The following is a 23,224-nucleotide window of genomic DNA, read 5'->3' on the forward strand; positions in this document are numbered from 1 at the left end:
CTACTGAGCCACCCAGGTGTCCTAATACAACTCAATTTGTATTATTATTACTATATAATAAATATTTATTGCATATATATTTGCTAGATTTTGAAGAGTCAGAATGGGGGTACAAAGGTGGCAAAAGAGTAGTCAAATTTCCCCCCAAGGAATCCCCAATCTCATTCCTTGAAGAGAATGGTGGCATGCCTTTGATTGTTAGGAAATCATTTGGATGCTGCCAAAGAAATGACCCTGTGGGTGAGCCTGTATCCCCGCGCTTGGTCCCCCAAGTCTCCTAGACTCCCAGGATTCCCAGAATTCTATAGCCAAGGATCCCCAGGGACTCTGAAAAGTGAGTTCTAAATTAGTATCTCCAGTGCGCCGTACAGTGCAGAGATGAACTGGCTGCCTCAGCTTCCCACCTGAATTCTCTCTTTGTGATTTGGAAAAATTTGCTCTTAACTCAGATTCCTTGGCATTAAAACGAGAAAGATAAGACCTCTAGGCTCTCAGGGCTGCTGTCAGAGCTCATTGAGGCTTGTAGGTGAGGAGATTGGGCATGCTGCCTATCACCTGGAGTGACTCTGCAGAGCCTGGCTCTATTTGAATATTCTTTTCTACTCCTCTCTGGCTGAGGAGTCTGCCTGCCAGCCCCACTTGTTGCTTCCCTGGAGAACAGGAGTAGGCCCCCTGGTGCTGAGCCTGGAGGAGCAGGATGGGGGGGGCGCTACCTAAGTAATTGTGGCAAACTGACACTTACCCCAGTAAGGGAGTCAGGTGCTTTGCAAGGGAGTGACTGCAGCGGCTGCCTCTGACATCTGACTCTCCGAGGTCTGTCTGGCTAACCCATCTTTCCAGAGAAACAGCTGGACTAAGTGAGCCTTTCTTCCCCTCTTCTCTGAGAGCTGCCTCCTCCTGTGCTCCACCCCCACATCCCCCACCCTCACCCCCATCTCCCAGTGGCTGCCTCTCCTGGCAGCAGCAGGTCAGGAAGAAGCCAATGGATACCAGGAGGAGGGAGAACATGGTTCCAGGGGCCAGAATTAGGGCAGGGGTCCCAAGAGCAGCCTTCTTCTCTTTCTCCCTTTCTACCCTTGCTGTGGAGCTGTGGCCAGCAGGACATAGACACACTTGCTTTCACTACCTGGGGTTGCTCCCAGCTGGTGGCCGAAGAATTCAGAGCTAAGTTCAGGGAGAGACCTAGAACTCACTAAGTAATATTTTATCAGAGAAGCTTGGCAGTCACTCTGGCTTCTCCCTCTCTCTTGTGCTCCACGTTGATCCAGCAGTGAACCCTAGAAATCGCAGCCCTCCCAAAGTCACTTGTCAAGGCCCTGCTCTTCACCTGCTGCCCCACCATCTTGTCCACACTCATTCCAGTCCTGAAATGAGATCATCCACATGAGGCCCTTGGCACATAATAAGCACCAGCAAAGGTCATCTTGTGCCTTTGCTGGCATTAGTGCTGTCCTCCCTTGCTCTCACCATCCTTCATGGTCAGAACAGCTCACTGCAGAGGGTCAGTGCTGATTCAGGAATCTGGAGCTGTCCTCAGGTCCTCTTCCCACCCTGTCTCAGCAGCAGCATGCCCAGGTCAGCATGCAGGGCTGCCAAATCTCAAGTACCGTAAGGGGCTCCCCACTTTCCTGAGGGCTCATAGACTCTTGGCCAAGCATAATGGGTTTAGCAATCCTAAAAGGGAGTTTCTGGATCTTCTCCCCTGACTCTGTGGTCTGGTGGTGGTCTCTTTATGGACACCCATTCCCATTCTGAGCTCAGTGAAAGCTGAAAGCAGCATCCACACTCTTCATTAGTGTGGGAAGCAAATGTCAAACTTTCTACCCTACCTATGTGCCAGATCTCTGAGCTGGATATTTTGCCCATGTCCTGGGAAAGCAGTGTTCTTGTGCTAACCAGAATTACCTTGGAGTGGTACAGTGTATGTATATATAAGTATGCACATTACATTTATGCCTGTGTGGGTGTGAGTGCACATGTTTCCCTGGGGCTTCTAGATGTACTGCAGGTTTTCTGAGAAGTACCTGGCAATTTTATAGTTAGCAAAACCAGGTAAATTATAAAGATTTTGTTGGAGCAGAGGAATTGAGCCCACACCAGAAGACAATGAGAAGAGCAGGGCCAGAGTGGGAGGCAGCGGTCTCAGGGATCTATCTACTCCTTCCCTGGAACTGGCCATCTGTATAAACTTAGGCAGGTCCCTTCCCCTCTTTGGGCCTCTGTTTCCTTATCTGCAAAAAAGGGAGACTACTGGGAGAGACACCATTCTCTCTCAGCACTGATATTCTATGGTCTGTTCATTCTTCGGGATCTCTTTTGGCTGCATTACTTTTCAAACAGGAGATATGCCCCCTGGTCTTCCCTGCCTTCAAGGGCTGGGTGATTCTGCATATTGTTCTCCAGGTTCCAGAGGCCTGAATACTTCAAGGAATCTGTTAGGGAGAGCCCATTATACACTGCAGGGCACCAAATCATCAGCTTTCCTCTGGTCTTCCCCAAGCCCAAGCCCAAAAGGACGGTCGGCTTTGTTCTATCACAGGCCTACTGGGCCTCTCCCAGAGCAGGAAGGCATGGGGTGTGAATCTACTACCCGGGTCTAGGGATGAGTGGGCACTGCCTGGAACTAGAAAGAGGATTTTCTTTGCATGCTTGAAACCTCAACACTTTGTGCACTTTATTCACTTTTTTGAGCTGGGAGTAGTGGTGGTGTTCAGGAAAATGACAGAACAAGAGCCAAATAGCCTCATCATACCACAAGGAGGCTGTATTCCAAACCCTGGTGCCCTGGTGGAAGATGTCTTATTAGGCAGAGCACCAAGCAGCCACCTACCATCTCTGAAAGACTATGCAAGTTTAGATGATAAGCATGGCCACTGTGGCAGGTGTGTCATCTGACATACCTGACCAGTATGTCACCAAGGCCAGAGAACCTTCCCTAGGTGTTTCAGACCTTGTAAGGAGGCTTAGAGAGCTTCACTCAGCCCTGGGAGAATGTAGAGAGAGGAAGATCTCCAGGGATGACTGAGATGGGGTTCTCATTTCTTGATGGATGGGAGCTCACAAACACATAGCATTTAATTTTAGAAACTGAAGTACTGTAGCATTACTTGTTCCTGAGCATTGTAGTGCAGTAAAACCCTTGCTTGCTGCACACAGATCCTCCTAGGATCTGAAATAGATAGTAGCCTTGGCATCAGTCTTCTGCTTTCACAGGATCCTTCGCCAGTCTTGGCCACTGTTATTGAGTGTCCTCCTCCATCCTCTGCCAGGCAGTCAGGCCCTACTCTTCTACAGAGTCCTGCTATGGACTGAATTGTGCCCCATCCCACCCCCCAGCTCATAGTCTGAAACCAATGCTCCATGTCACTGTATTTAGAGATAGAAGGTAATTAAGAAGATAATTAACTTTAAATGAGGTCATAAGGATGGGGTCCTCACCTGATAGGAGTATGTCCTTATAAGAAAGGCGTGAGACACCAGAGATTGTGCTTAGAGCAGAAAGGCCATGTGAGGACATTGTGAGAAGGTGGCTGTTGACAAGCCAGGAAGAGAGTTCTCACCAGCAGCCCAATCCCGCCAGACTTAATCTGGGATTTTCCAGCCTCCAGAATTACAAGAAAATAAATTTCTGTTGTTAAGCCACCCAGTGGTATTTTATGACAGCTCACACTAATACAGTACTTGAAATGTAATGCTTGACATCCTATACCAGAATCATCCAGAGTACTTGTGAAAAATGCAGATTCTTGGAATCCACTCCAAACCTTGTAAAGAAGGAAGGAAGGAAGGAAGGAAGGAAGGAAGGAAGGAAGGAAGGAAGGAAGGAAGGAAGGAAGGAGAAGGAAGAGAACAGGAGAGGAGAGGAAAGGACAGGAGAGGAGAGGAGAGGAGAGGAGAGAAAAAAAGAAAAAATCTCTAGGAATGGGGCTTTGGAATGTGCATTTAGGATCACCCAAGGCAATTCCTAAGGTTGACAGGTACTTCTGGACAGGATACTCCTGCCAGTGAATTTGGCCTCCCTCTGCCCATCCATTGTTGGGTCTCCCCCTGTTTCCATCCCATCTCTCCACTTTCTCTGTATGGAGGAGCCCAGATACAGCAATGCCCCTTCCAGAAAGGCTCCAGCCCACCCTGACCCACCTCCAGTGAAATCCTCAGATGAATTTTCTGTTCTGAGTGGCAGGAAGTATACCCTTGGGAGAGCTAAGGTGGTTTGCCATGTTGCAGTCATTTCTGATCAGAGAAAGAAGTCATAGACCAGGATGAACACTTCCCTTTTGCATTACCAGCAGTTTCTAAGTACCCACAGTCCCGCCCACCTGCTAGCCATCCTTCTTCAGCTTCAGATGGCACTGCCATCTTTATAGTCCCCAGGTACAGACTGCTCTAGAATTACATGTGCCAAGCACATGAACCTTCACAGCCCAAGCCTTGGGCTTACTGAAGGAGAGGCCATGTGAGTGTCCTCCCCTGAATGCCAACTCTGTGCACAACTCCTGACACAGAGACTTAGGCTCAGCTGGTTCACTGCCCCAGTCTTGCTGCCCAGTCTTTGCCTTCATCTTTCAGTCTGTGGTTGGCTCATGGGCCGGGAGGACCTGTGGGGTAGATATCCCACGGAGTCCTTCAAGAAACTCTCCCTGAGAGAACAGACTCCTAACCAGCCTCCCACTCCCATTCTAATTTTATTCTAATGATCAAAGTAATATATTTTCATATAGAAAACTTAGAAAGCGCAGGAAATTAACTGCATTATTAAAGTCCATTTTCAAGAACTTCTGATTATTTCAACTTCATTCATTCATTTAATCAATCGCTCATTCCGCAAGTACTTGAGCTAAGAGTTCTCTCCCAGAATAAGCATTAGAAAGGGAGAAAATAAAGGTCACGGAGCAATTCCAACCTTGCATGGAATTGCTAACATCATTTTGATTTAAGATACATAGTTCATTTCAATTAAATATATATTATATTGAAATGCTCCTTCGGCTCCTATTTCATCTTGGATTGAGATATCCATTAACAGCCATTCCATATTTCCTTTGTCCATTTAGATGAAGCTGTATTCCAAGTTCCTGATTCTCCTGGGCATGGCATAGCTCTTAGAGTGCACCCTGCTCCTCCCATCTCTGAATTTTTCCTTCAGTCAAGGGCTAAGATATTTGAGATCCCCAATGTTTTTTCTTCTAAAAATCTCTTTGGCCAACTTCTACTGAATCCACACCAGGCAATGCATTTTCCTTTGAATGGCATTCTGTCCGATAAAATGCTATTGTCTCGCCATGGCACCTTCAGATTTCTCTGCCACTGCTGATTTAGGCATCTTTTCTTCCATCTATTTTTTTTCTCTCACTTTGAAGTTATGAAAACAGATATCAATTATGACTCTAAAACAATTGTCATTTAAACAAATGCGAATTTATGTCAAAGGTAATGCGTATAATAGTGCATCTCTCCTGTAACCACCCCCATCCAATTCTATTGTAACAAGGAGCTTGATGTAGAAAATAAAATCACATCTCTTTTAGTATTCAAATTCATATAACTCCAAGCCCCATTCTTTTCCTTGTGAGAGTGTCTCTCTTCTCTAGTGCTATCTGCTTGTACACAGTTTAAGAATCTAAATGATGTTTACTACACTTGATCCATCCATGTCCTGATAAGTTGGAACCATAATGGAAAAAGCCATCTCCTTCTAGATGACTCCTTGACCACTGTGCAGTGTCTCTCTTTCACTCTAGGGACCTTTCTGCCTCAGGAGTTTGGAGTGGGAGGTGGTTCAATGATCTCATGTCTATAGAGCCCCAGGCCTCTCAAACAAATGTTCTTTTAAATTCTCCCTCAGAGAAGGGAGGACATTTTAGGTCCTGGAAGGTCTCTGATGAGTCCCTGTAGTGTCTATGCCTCATGGCCTTGGGTCTCAGCTAAGCTCCAGGATTTAATCTTGGCTCCAGCACTTGTTGGTATATAAACTCTGAGACCACCTCTCTGAGCTCCAGGCTTACTATCTGTAAAGTTGGCATCAAAATCATCTGCCCAATGGCAGCCACTCTCAATCATGGCTCCTGGAGCAACAGGGACCCCTTCTCCCTTGCCTGAAGCAGCAGTGGCCATCCTTAGGGAAAGGGCCCATTACAGAGTCTCAGGAAGCTGGGATGCCAGTCAGTAGGAACACACAGAAGCCATCACACCCCTGTTCCCCACGGTGGAGTCAGAACCTGCAGCATCAGCATCCACTGAACTTGTTAGGAATGGGGAACCTCACCCTACCCCCTGATGTCTGGAGACAGGATTACAGGGTGGGTCCAGGAATATGTTTTAACAAGCTCTTCAGGTGATGCTAATGTACACTGGAGTTTGAGAACCACTGCTCGAAACCATTCTATCTCATCTTTCCCCACCCTTTCCACCCCCAGGTGTTTTTGCATCAAGGAACCCTGATACCCTGACCGGAGAGACCAGGTCTTCTGCATCCCTAGTTGATTGTCATTCAGGACTGCCTTTTAAGGGCCCTCTAAGACTTCCTGCCACACTCACCAAGACAGCTTATCTATACTACCTTTTCCATAGCTCTGAAACCCCTCCTGAGATGCTGCTTCAGGAGCGCCTTGTCAATGCTCCCAGAACAACCAGCCCCCACCTCTCTCTGGCCCCACATGACTTCCCCTCCTTCGGCTGTAGCCCACAGACCATGTTGTTCCATCCTCCATAGTGCTGATCCCTTCATCCAGATCTTTTCTTGACCCCCTGTCCCACGATTGTATAGACAAAGTAGCTCAGATCCAAGGCCTGCCCTACAAAGGCCCTAGTGACCTAACCCATCTGAGCCTCAACTTCCTCCTCTGCGAAGTGGAGAGGACAATGCCTACCTCCCAGAGCTGATGTGAAGGACAAAGGAGATCCTAGTGCATGCAAGTTTGGCTGATTAGGGAAGGAGGGTGACTGTCTTATGCCTTCAGGAGGTAGAGAGGGAGAAACAGAGTCCACCTCATGGGTATACTTTCACTGACCAGATTTCTGTTTAGAAACCAGACATGTGCATTTCTTAAGACTGAGGGCAGTATCTTCTTGTGTCACTTCTCCACTTCCTGAGGCCATGAGGATGGCCCCAGGCCCTAGACATGGATGTTAAAGTAGACAGTGGGTTGGCAGAGGAAGGGGTGCTGCCAGCCTCATTGTTGGAACATGGGGATCCTGGTAGGTAAAGACACCTTACTGACTAACCCATGCCTGCATGACAGTCACATATTCATCCCCTAAATCCCCCTGCACCTCTGAGGCCCCTGGCACAGTGGCAGCAGCAATGAGGAAGGATGTCATTGTGCCTGAGCTGACATACTTGGCGCTAGGGACAGACTCTGCCACCTGGGTGCTGTAGGCCTGGGCACTTACCTCCCTTGTCTGACCCCTGCATCCTTCTCTAGAAAATGGGGTAATACATATATTCATCCCACAGGATAAAAGAAGATGATATAAAATGTGAAGGCCTAGAGCCCATGTGTGTACTAGGCACTCAGCACATGGTAGCTATTTTTGCTATTATTACTATCTCCGTGACATTAGAGATATATAAGATTAGAATCAAGTCTGAGAGGACTTTCTAGACCAATTAATCCAGACTCATCAATTTTCCGGCTAGGAGAGCTGCCCCAGGACCCCACGTAAGCAGAGAGAGGTTATAGATATGGTGAACATGGTAGGAACCATGCCAGATTCCCTTCGGCAAGGACTCACTGCCCAGCTCTGGGAATGCTGGAGGCAGACTTCACTCAGCAGCCTCTCAGGGATGTCTCAGCTGCTAGCAACTGCATCCCCAAGGTCATACCCTTCTGGGGATGGCCTACATCTGATGACCAATTGAGGAAGGGGAATAAAGGCCTGGTCATCCCACTCAATGCAGGACAGCTCTGACAGGCACCTCAGCACCGGAGCGGCCCATGGGGTTAGCCAAGTCTCCATAAGGCCTGCATTATGGTTGACTTCTCCCCTGCCCTATCCTGTCACCACCCCACTCCCTTCACAGGTGTTGACCTAAGGGCTCTCCCTAATAAAATAAAAGTTAGTAGGCTAACTTCCCCCTCTGTGAGTCTTCCTGAGGACCTGACCTGTGACAGCAGCTGGGTGAGGCATCTCCTGGTTCCTGGTTCGTGCCATTTCTACACAAGGGCACAGAATCAGTGCCCTTGGCCACTCCTCATATGGAAAGAGGACCCTAACTCTGGAGAGATTAGTCACCAGCCTTGGGGCCCTGCCAGGATTTCTGCAGCCACCTCCCTATCCTCCCTACTTTTCATTCCCTCTTTAAACCAATCTCTTCCCAGCATCTAGGATGACCTTTCTAAATCACTAATCCAGCCATGCTGCTTTCTTGTGTGAAATTATTCTTTTTTTCCCACAGGACACAGCCCAAGCTCTGCAGCCTTCCACAGGGGGGAGGCTTGCACATTCCCCTAGCCGCACCTCCACCTGCCCCCTTTCTACAGCACCCAAACTTTGTTATCTCACAGAGCATATTCTTTCTGTGCTTGGAATGCCTCCTGCTCCCCCTCTGAAACTTCCCGAATTGGGTCAGTCCCTCCTGTTTCTTGTTCCTACTTCCACTGGTGCTGAGCCAAACTGCATGGTGATTACCAGCCCCATGGTCCATTGTCCCTGCCCCTTCTTAAGGGTGGGGACTATGCCTATGCCATCTTGGTGTCCCTAGGCCCTGGCATGGGGGGAATGCCCCATGCATGACAGAGAAAGCTCTACTGTGCCAAATTCTTAAATCTACCTTTGGTTGGGGGTTGGGTTGGGGGACCAGGGGACCTGAAACTCAGTCTTCCAAAGGCTCTGAGCAGGAGAGGAGCTGCTTGAACTGCAGGGCAGTTTTGATTTGGGGATCTGACCACAGGCAGCGTGTGCCCACAGCCATCCCCATGGGAACCATGCCGGGCAAACCTCCAGCTCAGAGTGAACAGCCTGACTAGAGCCTGAACCAGTGGGGGCTGATGTGGGCACAGGGCTCACCCAGGCCACTCACAGTCCCCGCCTCAAGGGCCCAAGAGGGGCTGCAGCTGCAGGGACTGGGTAGGAAAGTTGCCATGGGAACCAAGCTGCTCTTCTTCCCTGGTGCTTGAAGTTTCAACAAGGAGGCCAGACTCCACAGAGTACCCTCACCCTGGGCTCTGCGTCGCCCACACAACCTGTGCTCAGGGCATATCACAGGCATAGAGATGGATGACAAGCAGGGAACACAGAGGAACCAAGGCACTGGCAAAGATTCTCTCCCTTCCATTCATCTGACCACTGCCATGATTCCAGGGGACAGTCACTGCCTGAAAAGAATTGGCTTACCCAAGAAGCAGTAGTCAAAGGAGGCAAGAGTCACATCTGGGAAATCTGCATTGCCAGGAGCCTTGGAGTAGGTGACTTTGAGTTCTCCTCCTTGTCTTCATACTGCGCTCTCAGCCCAGTTTCTCCACATAATATGAAATGAGGACCATTTAATCCACCAGACATCATCAGGGACCATTATGCAGAAGTAAAGTGTGAGCTACAAAGCCCTTTTACAGATAAGGGATTGTTGCTACAGCAGGCTAAGACCATAACCTGTATTCAAAAGAATGAGATAAACGCACACACGGCAAATAGCTGATGGATTAAAAAGAACAATTACTTTTAAGTATTAGTTTGGTGCCTCTCTAGACAGGCATGGTGCCAGGGGCTGGAGGCCCAGCAGTAAGTCACCGGCCCTGCCTGAGAGGGACTCTCAGCAGCACAGGTTTCCTTCTTGGTGTTTTGTGCGCCTGGCATTATGAGGTATGTCAGAATAGGCACAGACACACTTTTCTCAAGGAGCACAAGAGAACTTCCAAGGGAGGTGAACACAAGACATACACTTACAAGACACAGAGGGAGGCTGGGGAAGAAGACTTTCAGCGGTGACTTTACTAGGGACACCAAGGTCATTAGGCCAAAGCACAGGAAGAGAAGGTTGGGTAAAAGGAAGTGAAATGAGTCTGCATCACCAAATAATTTTTTCATTGTCTGGAGCAGAAGAAATCTTTGCAAAATATGTTGCTTTCTAGAAAATTATTATTTTCCTTTAATATGATAAGAGTGTCCTGAGCCCCCAGTTCCAACAACTGGGTATGTGTGTTGGGAGGCTTCCTCATATCCAACAAGCAAGCCTCCAACATTAGCTGGTATCCTGAAGTTCAGCTCAATTCTGACAGTACTTGAGGTTGGCAGCAGATTCCACAGCTCAGGGGTCGGATGCCCAAGACTGATGTTAAACAACAAAAATTCAACTGAATATATTTAAAGATCTAATTGGCTTTATTCAACAATTCATGAGTTGGGCAGCATTCCATCTCACAAACAGAGAGGATCTCCACTGCCCTATCCTGCCACCATCCCACTCCTTCCACCGAAAGGTTTTTTAAGGCAACAAGGGGCACAGAAAATGGAAGTTATTAGCAAAGAATGCATTGTTTCAGGGAAGGTCAACTTCCTAAGGGGAACTAAGGGGGTCTATCTAGCAGACTGTCTCCCTAGTGCCGACCAGGTAATTCTATGTTGACTGGCTAAAGGTTACATTCCTAAGGGGCTGAAACTGCAATGAGGTTAGGTGGAAAATCTCGGCTTGCTGATGTGGGGTTAACAAAAATGACCCCATTGTGAGCCTGCTGTCTCCTTTTTAACACTGTCAGATGCCAATCATGTGCCAAGGTTGCCACCTGTGCTTCTGATGGACCAGCTATAAATCAAAGGTTCCCATGAACCCCTCCTTGCTAGAGCAGCTCACAGAACTCAGGAAAACTGTTTACTCACTAGATTACTAACTTATTGTAAAAAGCTATTACTCAGGAACAGCCAGATGGAAGACATGCATAGGGCAGGGTATGCGGAAGCAAGAAGAAGCATGGCGTTCCTGTACCTTCTGCTAGCACAGCATTCTCCCCAAATCTCCCTGTGTTTACCAACCCCAAGGCCCCCCAGCCTTGCCCTTCTGGGTTTTATGGGAACTTCATTACATAGGCACAACTGATTACATCACTGCCCTTTACATCACTGGCAATGGTTCAACCTCCAGTTCCCCTCTCCTCCTCTCCCCCCATCCTTGATCAGGGGGCAGGACAGAAATTCTCACCCTCCACTCACTGGCAGATTCTCCTGGCAACCAGCTCCCACCCTTGAGGAGTTCCAAAAGACACCTCATTAACGTAATAACAGATTCCCATCACAGGAAACTCCATGCCTTTTAGTAGCTCTATGCCAGAAACAGGTGAAGACCATGTATGTATTTCTTATACACCGCATCACATATGTGTTCATAATTTTTTTTTCTGAATATAATTTAAAAATGTTTTGTTTTAATGAGAAGATTGAGCCTCCTTCTGTGAACATAACTTTTTACATTAGGTTTAATGATTGAAATAACTGTCCTGGTGGTAGTTGTCTGGCACAAACACCATAGTATTTTGACTTCACATTAGTTAATTTTTTAATTGCTTTTTTTCTACCTCCTTTTCTATAATGTAAGATCTACAAGAAAGGAACCTCATCTTTTCATTTTTGTATCCTCAGCACCCACCATAGACAGAATAGGTTAAAACTAGTAGCATTAGTTAAATAAGTAAATAGTAGGGAAGATAGACATTAAACAACTGGCTTAAAGAAGTGCTTTATATCCTCAATCATATAAACAGTTCATTCTCTTTATTTTTTTCCTATTATATCTGTTTGCACAGTAAAATCCTGTCATAATGCCTTAAGTGAGGCCCAAAAGTTCCATTTGTGTAGGATGTGTGATGCATTATCATGAGGCTCAGGAGCCAGCTGCTACAAATGAGAGCCAATCACTCGTTGCTGTCTGAATTTGCATTAATATGGGTATGTCATCACAAGACACATTGTCATGGTCATTATCAGAACTATTTGTTCAGTATCTCTCTCCCACACTATACTGTAGGCTCTCAGCAAATAGATGGCTCTCAATAAACATGTGTCTAGGGGATTCCCAGGTGGCTCAATGGTTTAGCACCTGCCTTTGGCCCAGGGCATGATCCTGGAGTCCTGGGATCAAGTCCCACGTCAGGCTCCCTGCATGGAGCCTGCTTCTTCCTCTGCCTCTCTCTTTCTCTCTCTCTCTCTCTCTCTCATGAATAAATAAATAAAATCTTTTTAAAAATAAAAAATAAAAGTGTGTCTAATGAATGATGAAAAATGAATTCATGTGAGGGTATAACATGAATATCTACCCTGGTTTGTAGGGACAGGGAATGTATTCTCAAGGAAGTGATGTTTAGTCTGAGGAGTAAAGAATAACCAGATATTAGTAAGTGAAGGAAAACAGAGGAAATTAAATGCAAGAAAACAAGAGTGAACAACATCTGCAAGGACTCCGAGCTGGAAGGACGCATGGTGTGTTCAAGCATCTGAAGGCAGCCCAGTATCACTGGGGACAGAGATGGGGTGGGTGAGCCATTGTCACCACTAAGCTAAGATATCACAGAGAGCTCACAAGCTATGTTTGGGATCTGAGACTTCATTGTAACAGCAATGGCCTGCATTCAGGAGTTTCCTGTTAGAGGGGATTTCTGATCAGGTGTCTGTTACAGAGAACATTCTATCTGCTGTGTGGAGACTGTATTGGAGGATGGGAAGTGGTAGTGGGGAAAATAAAGACCAGAGAAATCAGGTGACTTGTCCAAGGACACAAAATCTCCCTGATACCAACCCCAGGGCTGTTTCCCCTAAGGGTATCACCACTTAGAATGCTGAAGATGCTCTCCTGTGGTGATGACAGGGTCAGACACACACCCCTGGGCACTCAAGGAATACCCTCTAAGTGCAAGGATCCCCTTCTCCCAGCCAGCATTCCCAGAAACCCCTCCTTCCTACCTGCCAGACTAGGACTTGCAAAGCAGAGATCCTGGGGGCTGGAGCTCTAACCATTCTCTTTAAATATTATCTTAAATTACCATTATCTTAAAAATTACCATTACTTAAAATATTGTGAAAAAATTATACAAAGAGAAGTTTAAAAAAGGAAAAAATTTAAATCATTCCTAATTCCACTATATATATAAACTTTTGGCATTTTTCTTTCCAGGCAATATTTTTTTTACAGATAATTGGAATATTTGTTCATAAAGTTAGGGCCACTATAGTGTCATAATCCACTTTTCATGCAACAGCTTGTATTAATGCCTTTGCATGAGTGCCAGGTTTTAAAAACTTTTTGTTATAGAAATTCAAGCATATACCAAACAGGTAAGAGTAGTGTGATAAATCCTTGCCTACTCCAATTCCACAATTATCTACTCATGACCAATCTTGTTTTATTTGCACCCCGCCCTATGATTATTCTGCAGCAAATCCCAGATAGCATGTCATTACATCCATAAATAGAGTTGACATTTGATCAACACAGGTTTGAACTGTGCAGGTCCTCTTATACACATTTTTAAATACAAATACAGCAGAGTACTGTAAAGGTATTTTTCTCTTTCTTATGATTATCTTAATAACATTTTCTTTTTTCTAGATTACTTTATAGTAAGAATATAGCATACATACTATATATATAGTATGCATAGTATACTATCCTACTACACTATACTACTATATATAGTATACATAACACATATAACATACAAAATATGTGTTAATGTTCTGTTTGTGTTACTGGGAAGGCTTCAGGTCAACAGTATGCTATTAATAGTTAATTTTGGGGGGAGTAAAAAATTATACCTAGCTTTTCAACTTCAAGAGCAGGTGTCAAGAACCCTTAACCTCGCGAGTTGTTCAAGGATCAACTGTATTTGAGAAGCATTATCTTTGGAGGCACTTCAGATTCTATTTCTTGAGTGGACCACAAGAAGAAGCATCCTGAGGAGGTTGCAGGGAGCAGGGGGTGAGGAAGCACCATCTTCCTCCCTACCCTCTCGTGACTGTCCTGATGCCCAAAGCCCTTCAGCCTCTACTCTTTCTACTGAGCTCTGCCTTGGAGCAGGAGTATTGGTCCTCCTTAGCCTGACCCTTTGAAAGTCACGGTCCCTGCAGAGAGAGATCAACATTTCATAAGATCCAAATCCTGGCCTGAAGAAGCTGCTTTTTGTTTGATTTGGGAGATTTTGAATAAATGGAGTTGTACTACAATAAAGCCTCCAGCCGGTTAGTCTTCTGTGATATAAACTGGCCCTTAGGGACACTTCCCACACCAGCCCTCAGTGCACCAGGCAGCCACCGTTGCGTCAGGATGGCCTGTGATCTTCTGCATAGCTCCCCCCCCCCCTTTGTCCTATGGCCTTGTGTACAGGTCATTTTCTCCTGCTCTTTTCTTCTATCGGATCTGGGATTTGATACCTTGCCTACAATATCATCTCAAACTATGTTTCATATGACCTGGTCTATTACTGACTATGCATGAAGAATATGAAAATTAGTCAAATGATTTATTCAGTTAAATTTTTCCAAAATGCGAAAAAATGTTTTGTTTGTTTGTTTATTTTTTAGATAGCCTTTAGTTGGGGAACGGGAACAACATTTTAATAAACAGGAGTGTTTGTTTTGGAACAAAGACCTAGAGACAAGGAAGGCACCTATGAATGGGTGCTGCTCTGCTCTCCCTGGTTGGTGTTGAGAAACAGCCCATCCAGCTCTCCCAGGCAGCCTTGCTCAGGGCTGGGAATCTATCCTGCATGCTGGAGGCATCCTTATCTAAGTGCAGCCTCTTTGCTTCCTCGGGTTTCAGCGTTTCCCAAGAGACCATTTAAAATCACATTTGTTACTTTACCATCTAATCACACATAAGCTTCTCCCCACACCCCCTCCCCCACCCCGCCCTGCTTCCGTCCAAGGAGTGCACTTTCTGGAGCACCAGCAGCCAGGGTGGGACTCGTGACGGGAAATGGGAATGGCACCCACGGAAGCATGAGTTCTTGCAGTTCCCTGAACACCAAGGGAGGTTCCTATCAGACAGGCTGGAGCACCTTCACTGAAGTCACAAACAAGTATAAGTCTTTGCAGAGCTAGGGGGTCTCCGACTCACTTCCCCTACCAGAACTGCTCACTAGCCTCTCTGGGAGAACAGGCGTCAGCCGGAGTTTCTTCTTGCTCTGCCTGAGTGTTAGGCTGAACGTGTATTCTAGGAGCTCATGGATTCCAGTGGAGGCGAGCTGGGATAGAAGAGAGGATCTCTTACCTAGAAGACAAGCAAGATTGAGCCAGCAAAGGTTTGGCTGCGGGACTCGGGGGCCAATCTATGGCTAATGGTGTAAAGATATATGCTTGGGGTTATATGGGAAGAATTACAGGTTTTATCTATGAGCCAAAAACGAAGCATGGTTGTGGGCTGTTTGAATATATGACCTTCGCAAAATACCCACAGTTCTTAGAAAACTAGTATTATTAATCTACTTCTATAGAAGACTCTCATTATTTCCCATCATCTGAAGGATAAGGGGAAAATTATAGCCAAATCCAAATACTAGCAATCTCTATGTGCCAGATCAGTATCAAGTTTATGTTCTTTAAAGAGCCATATTGATACAAAGTGATGTTTTTATTAGCAGGTGTAATTTCAGAAATTTTACCAAAACTGTGGTAACAGAGGTCAAATATCCTAGAAGTATTTATGAAAATGTTACAGCTAAATAAAAATGGACATAGAAAGCAGAGAACCCATAGTCTTCAGGTAGGAGGTGAAACACTCCTTTAGAGATTAGTTTTGCCTCAAACTGAAGGCAAAAGTACTCTCTTTAGAAAAGTGTGGATAAGGTTGAATGCAGCGGCTCTGGCTCACACATCAGAATATATTGGAGAACTTTTTAGAGACACAGACTCCTGGCCCCACTCTAGGCCTACTGAATCTAAATGTCCGGAGAATCTGTTTTTTTTTTCAATGCTTTCCAAAAACCTTCAATGGATAACAAGGTTGAGGGGCACCTATTTAAAGATATTATGATGAAACAAGACAAATCCAGGTGACCAAAGGTGCTTTCCAACCTGCAGGGAGCATTTATACATGTCCAGGAAGATGACAACAGGTAGGGCCAACGCCATCTATCCTTTGTTTTTAGCCCAACTCTGAAATCCAGAAGAATGATTCATTGAGAGATGAGATTTCTGTGGTTCTGGCTTTGCTTGGCTTTCCCCCCATAGGCTCAAGTGCACTTAGTGTAAATTGATTCCTGATCATGATTTTGCTCTTTGAGGTTACCTGATTGGATCAGTGCCAGGAAAAGAAAAGTCTGTTATGATTTTTTAAATGTAGCTTGAGTCACCTTCCCTGGACTTGCAAAATGAAGCAGGTAGAGTCAACTGCACTTAGGTATTTTGAGTAGCAGAAGCCAAAAGGTTGGGCTTTCTAGCCACATGGCGTGGGAAGAAGGTGGAAATGATGCAGAGAAATGAATTGCTTTTAGTCTGATGGAAAATTTTGTTTTGAAATGGCATAAAGTTGGTTTGAAATGTTAGGAAGATTTTAGAGTGATCTTAAAAAGCCATTTCCTAGTTTCCTGTCCACTCACTTAGCAGTCGACTAATGATGATGATGATGATGATAATAATAATAATAATAATAATAATAATAAACAAGCATTGAAAGTGAACACCAGCATATGAAAGAACATATATGCAAAAAGATGGTTTTGAGAAAATCATCATCAGAAGGAAATGGAAAAGGACCCTGAGAATGTTCCATAATCATAAATGGTGTATAAGGAGTACTTCGCAAATAAATATTGCCAAGGAAATGCTATTCTAGGAGGAGGAAAACCAGTAACTATTGACTCTGGGCTGGTGCATGGCCATGCATTCTCCTGTATAAGAAGCCCATCAGGCCAAGAAGATCCCTGAGACACCAGCTCTCTCAAAAGCAGCAGTCTCATGCTTCCCAGTTGCTCTCCTTCCTTCCCAGAGGGAGAGAAGGGTCCTAAGAGTCCTAGGGTCCCACATACAAATCAATTGCATGAACTTAGAGTCCATGCCTCGTGAGCCCATGAAAGAGACTTTTCCTCCCCCTTCTGGAGCTGCTGCATCCTTCACCCACTGGGCTCACCCTTTCTGCATAGTCACTTCCTGCTCAGACCTTACCTGTCCTTCAAAGTCCTGGAGAGATCCCATTCTCCCTCAAGACCTTGTGTCCCGTCTCCCTTCTCTGCCCCAGCCTCACCTCTTCATCTATGTTTGTATGAATGACCACATCTCCCATTAGAGTGGTGCTTCTGCTGGTGTCTGTCCCCACCAGACCAAATTTATGAGTGACAAGGGCTCAGCCTCCTTGATTTTTATACCTCCACCAAAACTTTGTACACATTAGCAGTTCAGTAAGTGCTTCCTGAGTAAAAATCATGGCTTGATCTCCTGGATTATATGGGAAAGAGCTTCAAATATGACAGACATCACCTTCTCTCACCTCCCCCATCAAGCAAATGAGGTCTCTCCCATCCCCACTGGCAACAATTCTGAGGGTCTTCAAACTCTGTCCTGAGGTATGATGTCACTCTGGTCCATCTTGTTCATTAGAGCCCATGGTCACTCTTCTTAATTTGCTACTTGCTGTTGTGCTTTCCCTGGCTCTCCAAAGACAACTGGAGCCATGTTTTATGAACTGGTTCACAAGAGCAAAAAGAAGTGGCAGTGACCACCCTAGGTGTAAAGCATAATGACGGAGAACAGAGGCCTGTGGACCTGGTTAACATCACAGCTTTGCTATTTATTAACATGGTAGGCAACTCTCCCCCAATTCTTTTGTTTCCTCAACTGCAAAATGGCCATAATAATATCTATTTCATAAGACAATTACGAGATTTAAACCGAGGATGCATGAAGGGCTGAGCCCAGCTGATAAGCTACTATTCCCATTATTATTTAGTTTAATACCCTCATTTTATAAATAAAGAACCTTTGAGACCTAGAGTTTCAGTTCCAGTGGGTTAGTCAAGGTCACATAGCTGGTTACTGCCACAAGGGGCAGGAACCTTGCTCCTCTGCCCATGGTGGGAAACATCCCCCACCCCAGTCCCACCTTGCACACTATGTGGTATGGACTGACTCCTGGATGACAAGAGGAAGGCCTGTTGGAGATGCCTTGTTCACATTCTGTAGGGACAGGTCAAGGCACTGAAGCCCTGTATGAATGCGTTAGCTGTGGACTTGACCTTGCATTAGACACAGTCCTAGGTGAAAGCAGGTGGAGTAAGTGGTGATATTATTATTATTATTATTATTATTATTATTATTATTATTATTTGAAGTCTTTTCAGAGCTGACCAGCAGGACAAATCAGAGGATCCTTCAGGGAAGTCTCAAACAATGGATTGGCCTTAAGGAGCTGGAGGAGAGAGGGGAAGTTGCTGGCCCTCAGTGTGGTGACATGGGCAGAGGTTCAGAGACACCTAGAAAGTACTGACTTTCTACTGACTTAGGTAGTTTGACTGATGACAGCAGTCACAGTAGTAGTCATCTCCAGGCAGGCTTGGAGTAGCCACTGGGAAGGCATCAAACTCTAAATTTAAGATTAGTGCACTTCACTTATTTTGTATGTGTATGTTCTCCCACTATTTAAAAAAAAATCACTAATAATACCACTCCCCAAGAATAATCACTGTTCATATTTTTATTCTTTACCTCCTGAACAAAAGAGACAAGAATAATGACTTAAATATCTGATAGGCTATGACTTTGGCCAAGCTAGCCTCAAGGCTTTAGGACTTCATCTGTGGAAATGGGTTGATAATAGGGTAAACTTCCTATGATCCTGGGAGGATTAAATGACACAATGAATGTGAAATACCCAGCACTGTGCCCTGCCTATAGAAAGCAAACAGATAACATGTTTATTAATAAGACAGTAATCTTTTTTGTTCAATGTTTTAAAAAATGAAGTTTGGTTAATTTTTTTGAGTACTGGCTGGTTTAGTGGGTGATCACAAGTCAAGTGTGGGTCAGTGTCATTCAGAGGCTTCATTCAGAGTGCTTCAGAGCTTGTTGGCAGGCAGGCATGGATCAGGGTGTTCAGAAAATATTAGCTGATTCTTGGCTCAGTGCCCAGCAGTAACCAAGTGAGGGGAGAGGAGGGGCTCAGTATGTCCTGCTTGGCCTTCTGGTTCAGTGCTCATCCAGCCACTGCATGTGTCTTGTTCTGCAATTGATTCCAATCCCAGCTTTGTGGGAAATTAGAATGAGGGAAAGAGAAAGGGAATCCTGAGACAACTCATAGCATTGATACTGGAATATGGAAAGCACTGGAAAATCTTGGTTGTTGTCCTAGATCTGCCTTTTTCTAGCTAAAGAGCTAAAGTCCTTGAACAAGATCATTGTTCACCTTGGTCATAGATCCTTCATTGGTCAATTGGAGATAGTCATACTCTAGGAAGACTGTATGTATGGTTGATGTGAAATCAGACAAATTGTGTGACACTTCTGAGTCAACTTCTTAATCATCATGTTCCCGTGGGGAAGAATAATCTTAGCAGCAAAATGCAAAATATAATGCTTCCAGTGGTCTGAGCATTGTTCTAAGCACTCATTTCTTTCTGATGACCACCTATAGTACTATTATTATACCTGTTTTATGGATGAGAAAATTGAGGACAGAGAAGTTTCATAAACTTCCCAACGTCCCACAGCTAGCACAGTGGTGATTTAAACCACTGAATCGGAATCCCAGAACTTAACCATTACACTCTGTTGCCATTATACACTTTGATTTCTTAACCAGTGGAAAATATTCTGTTGTATTGGTGGAGAAATATGATAAGTGTAAAAAATGTAGAGGATACAAATGTTAGATCCAATCACACAATGCATTTTGAAAGGTCTGAAACATAAGCATATGCTACATGATCTAAAACATGCGACTATTTCACTGAGATCTCAGCTTTATCTAATGACAACATTTCATGCTGTACAAGTGCCAGATACTGGAAACATAGAGCTGTGGATAGAATAAATTTTGTTTCTGCCCTTACAGGACTGAGAGTCTAATGGTGCAGAGACATATTAAATAAACACACAAATAAATAATTATAAACTGTGACAAGTGTCAGAAAAGAGCAGGATTCTTTAGGAGATCATCTCGAAGGCTCATAATTTAGAAAGGTAAGATCAAGGAAGGCCTCTTTGAAGAAGTTACATTTAAGTGGGGGCCTAAAACGATATACAATATATTTGTCAGAATTTGCCATTTGAAAGCAAATTCTGAGGACCAAATCACAACATGATTTGTGGACAAAGGATGAATTCCTTCAATGTTGGAAGCTGGGCAGCAGCAACAGATTTTCTGAGTACCCTTTGCTTCCCTGGAATAAACTGATGGGCTGCATTATATTGGTTGGCATTTACATAATATTCACAGTGCTCTTGCCTTAGAGCCTTGTCCAAAACCCATTTCTACCTGTCAGAATTTGCATATTTTTTTCTTTAGAAACTTAGCAAAGAAAAAGGAGGATTATTGTTCACGAGAAACATGTTTGGCTCTAAAATAATTAATGTTTAAGAAGATTAACAGCCATAGAATTTCCTCATGAAAAGAAACCTCATAATGGGTGCCTCTTCTTTTAAGAGGCATTTAACCATAGCCAGAAAGTGCCCCAGAGGGAGTACTCAGCATACCCAGTGGGTGTGCATTTGCATGTTCTTCAGGGTTACTGACCCAGAGTATACTTATGCCTCTCAAGCTAGAACATGTGGATTCATATTCTGAAACATACAGTTATAAAGATGTTCTACAAACAACTTCCTCCAGGAAGGCTTTACCGAGCTTCTCTTACCCATTTTGGCCCCTCCCTTCTTCAAAACTTTGAGGCAATTTATTTTATTTTATTTTTAAATTTTATTTTATTATTTTTAAAGATTTTATTTTATTTTTAATTTTTATTTATTTATTTATTTATGATAGTCACAGAGAGAGAGAGAGAGGCAGAGACATAGGCAGAGGGAGAAGCAGGCTCCATGCACCAGGAGCCCGATGTGGGATCCGATCCCGGGTCCCCAGGATCGCGCCCCGGGCCAAAGGCAGGCGCCAAACCGCTGCGCCACCCAGGGATCCCTAAAGATTTTATTTATTTATTCATGAGAAACACACAGAGAGAGAAAGAGAGAGAGAGAGAGGCAGAGACACAGGCAGAGGGAGAAACAGGCTCTGTGCAGGGAGCCTGACCTGGGACTCAATCCCGGGTCTCCAGGATCACACCCTGGGCTGAAGGTGGCGCTAAACTGCTGAGCCACCAGGGCTGCCAGAGGCACTTGTCTTTACTGCTTAAAACTCCATGGTCAAAACCACCCAATGTATTCCTTATTTATTTTTTCTAATTATTTCCTTTTCTTTTTTGAGAGAGAGAGAGAGTGCACATGCATGCATGGGGGTGGAGGAGGAACAGAAGAAGGGAATCTCAAGGGGCTCCATGCTTAGTGCATAACCCAACATGAGACTCAATCTCATGACCCTGAAATCATGACCTGAGCCAAAATCAAGAGTCAGACACTTAACCGACTGAGCCACCCTGGCACCCCTGTTGTAAAGGTTTTTTTCTCCCTGAGAAGACTCAAAGGCCTCCAAAACAAGAAACATGAAATGTCAAAATGAAAGGGCCTCAGTATACTGCTAAACCAATCCCCTCATTGTAGAGATGAACAAACTGAAATCTGGAGAGAGAAAATATCCAAAGTCTGAACACAGTTTAATATAGACCCATGGCTGGAACTCTAGTCTTCTGACTTCTGCTCACTGCTCTTCCTTCTACACACCACACCATATTACACAACACCTAATAGTGCTAAAAGCATAGTAAACCCTCAACAATTACTGAGAATGAAAGAACTTCTAAATATTTGACAGAATGAGGGAGAGTTAGGCATTCCTGACTCACCCTGCAACCTCCAGGAGCTAGACCGGGCACTTCCAGGCTGTGGTAGTTTGAAAAGAGAAGCCTCAGAAATTTACAAGCACATATTTGAATGTACCTAAAAGAACACTGTTCTGTTGCTTCTCTTTCCCTAGGGAGTCAAGAATCAAAATAAATATGAAAGGCAATTCTCTTGCCCCTCTAGGCATTGTGACCAGAAGGCAACTGAACAGACCAGTTGTGTGAGAGAGAAATACTCGTGCCAGGTCATAATGAAACCCAGTCCTGATGCTGTGAAGTCAATCTTCATGGAAACTACCTAATCCTTCATTAAGCAAAACCTTAGTTTCTTCACAAGATCAGAATCAGAGTGAATCAAAGCCATAACATTACTTCCTGGTTCATAAGGCACCAGAGCTCACAAAGGATGCCTCCGAGCACTTCCTCATCTTCCTATCTGGTAACTGCTCTCAGACACAAAACAGGAAAACAAAACATATGCAGCATGAGAAAGCAAGTCAGCAGAAGGACCCAGATCTCCTCACTCCCCAAGCATAGTTCTTTCCTCTGCATCACAAGGACTTCCTCTTAGTAAATGTCACTGAATTCTCCTTTAGTCATATTTCCACCCATTTCGGTTTGCTTGCATCCATGGAGAGCCCAGGATTCTTTTCCTACACTAAAGAAGCTCAGTCACTGGGGGACAGTGAAAACAATCTTTTTTATTCTAAGGTCAAATCAGGTACACTGATAACAAAAACACTAGACGGAACCTGAACAATCATATGTCATATTCTTGATGCTTCTCTAACATAGTTTTGTCTCTGAGAGCCACTATCATGCATTCACATATTCCTTTACTCAAAAAATATTTATCAAACACTTACATGTGTCATAAGTGAAAGTACAGGCATCTGTGCAAATGATAATATAATAATATATAATATATATAATATATAATATAATATAATATAATAACAAAAAACTAGTTTAGTCTGGAGGGTCAGGAAAGACTGCTCTGAGGGAGTGATATTTAAGCTAAACTGAAGTAAAAATAGAAGTCACTCAGGGGAAAGGGATAGAAAATGTATTATTGAGGGAAAAAATGCATGTATGGAGCTACCAAAACAGGAAGGAACTTGATGAATTTAAGTAACTGAAAGAAAACCAGAATAACTACTACGGGAAAAGCAAGGGAAAGAGGTATGTTGATGGAGGAGATTGGCAGAGACCAGATCGTGCCAAGACTTATGTGCCCTGTGAATGAATTTAGATATTATCTGAAGGGCTTGAGAAGCCTTTGAAAAGTACAATCAGAGGAATATGATAAGGTTTATTTTTTAAAAGATTATGTTGCTTGGTATGTATATGGGGAAAGCAATATA

General features: G+C 44.4%; 1 long non-coding RNA gene across 1 annotated transcript in view; it reads right to left on the minus strand.

Annotated features, from left to right (window-relative positions):
- The window catches only part of LOC140614240 (uncharacterized), a 62,479-nt gene extending 40,485 nt beyond the window's left edge, over positions 1 to 21,994 (minus strand). Inside the window, exon 1 of the long non-coding RNA XR_012015148.1 lies at positions 21,864 to 21,994. This is a non-coding gene — a long non-coding RNA (uncharacterized lncRNA). The remainder of the gene's footprint in view (positions 1 to 21,863) is intronic.
- Between the last annotated feature and the right edge of the window lie 1,230 nt (positions 21,995 to 23,224).

The sequence above is a fragment of the Canis lupus genome, chromosome 22 (assembly GCF_048164855.1).
Source record: "Canis lupus baileyi chromosome 22, mCanLup2.hap1, whole genome shotgun sequence".
Classification (NCBI taxonomy): Eukaryota; Metazoa; Chordata; class Mammalia; order Carnivora; family Canidae; genus Canis; species Canis lupus.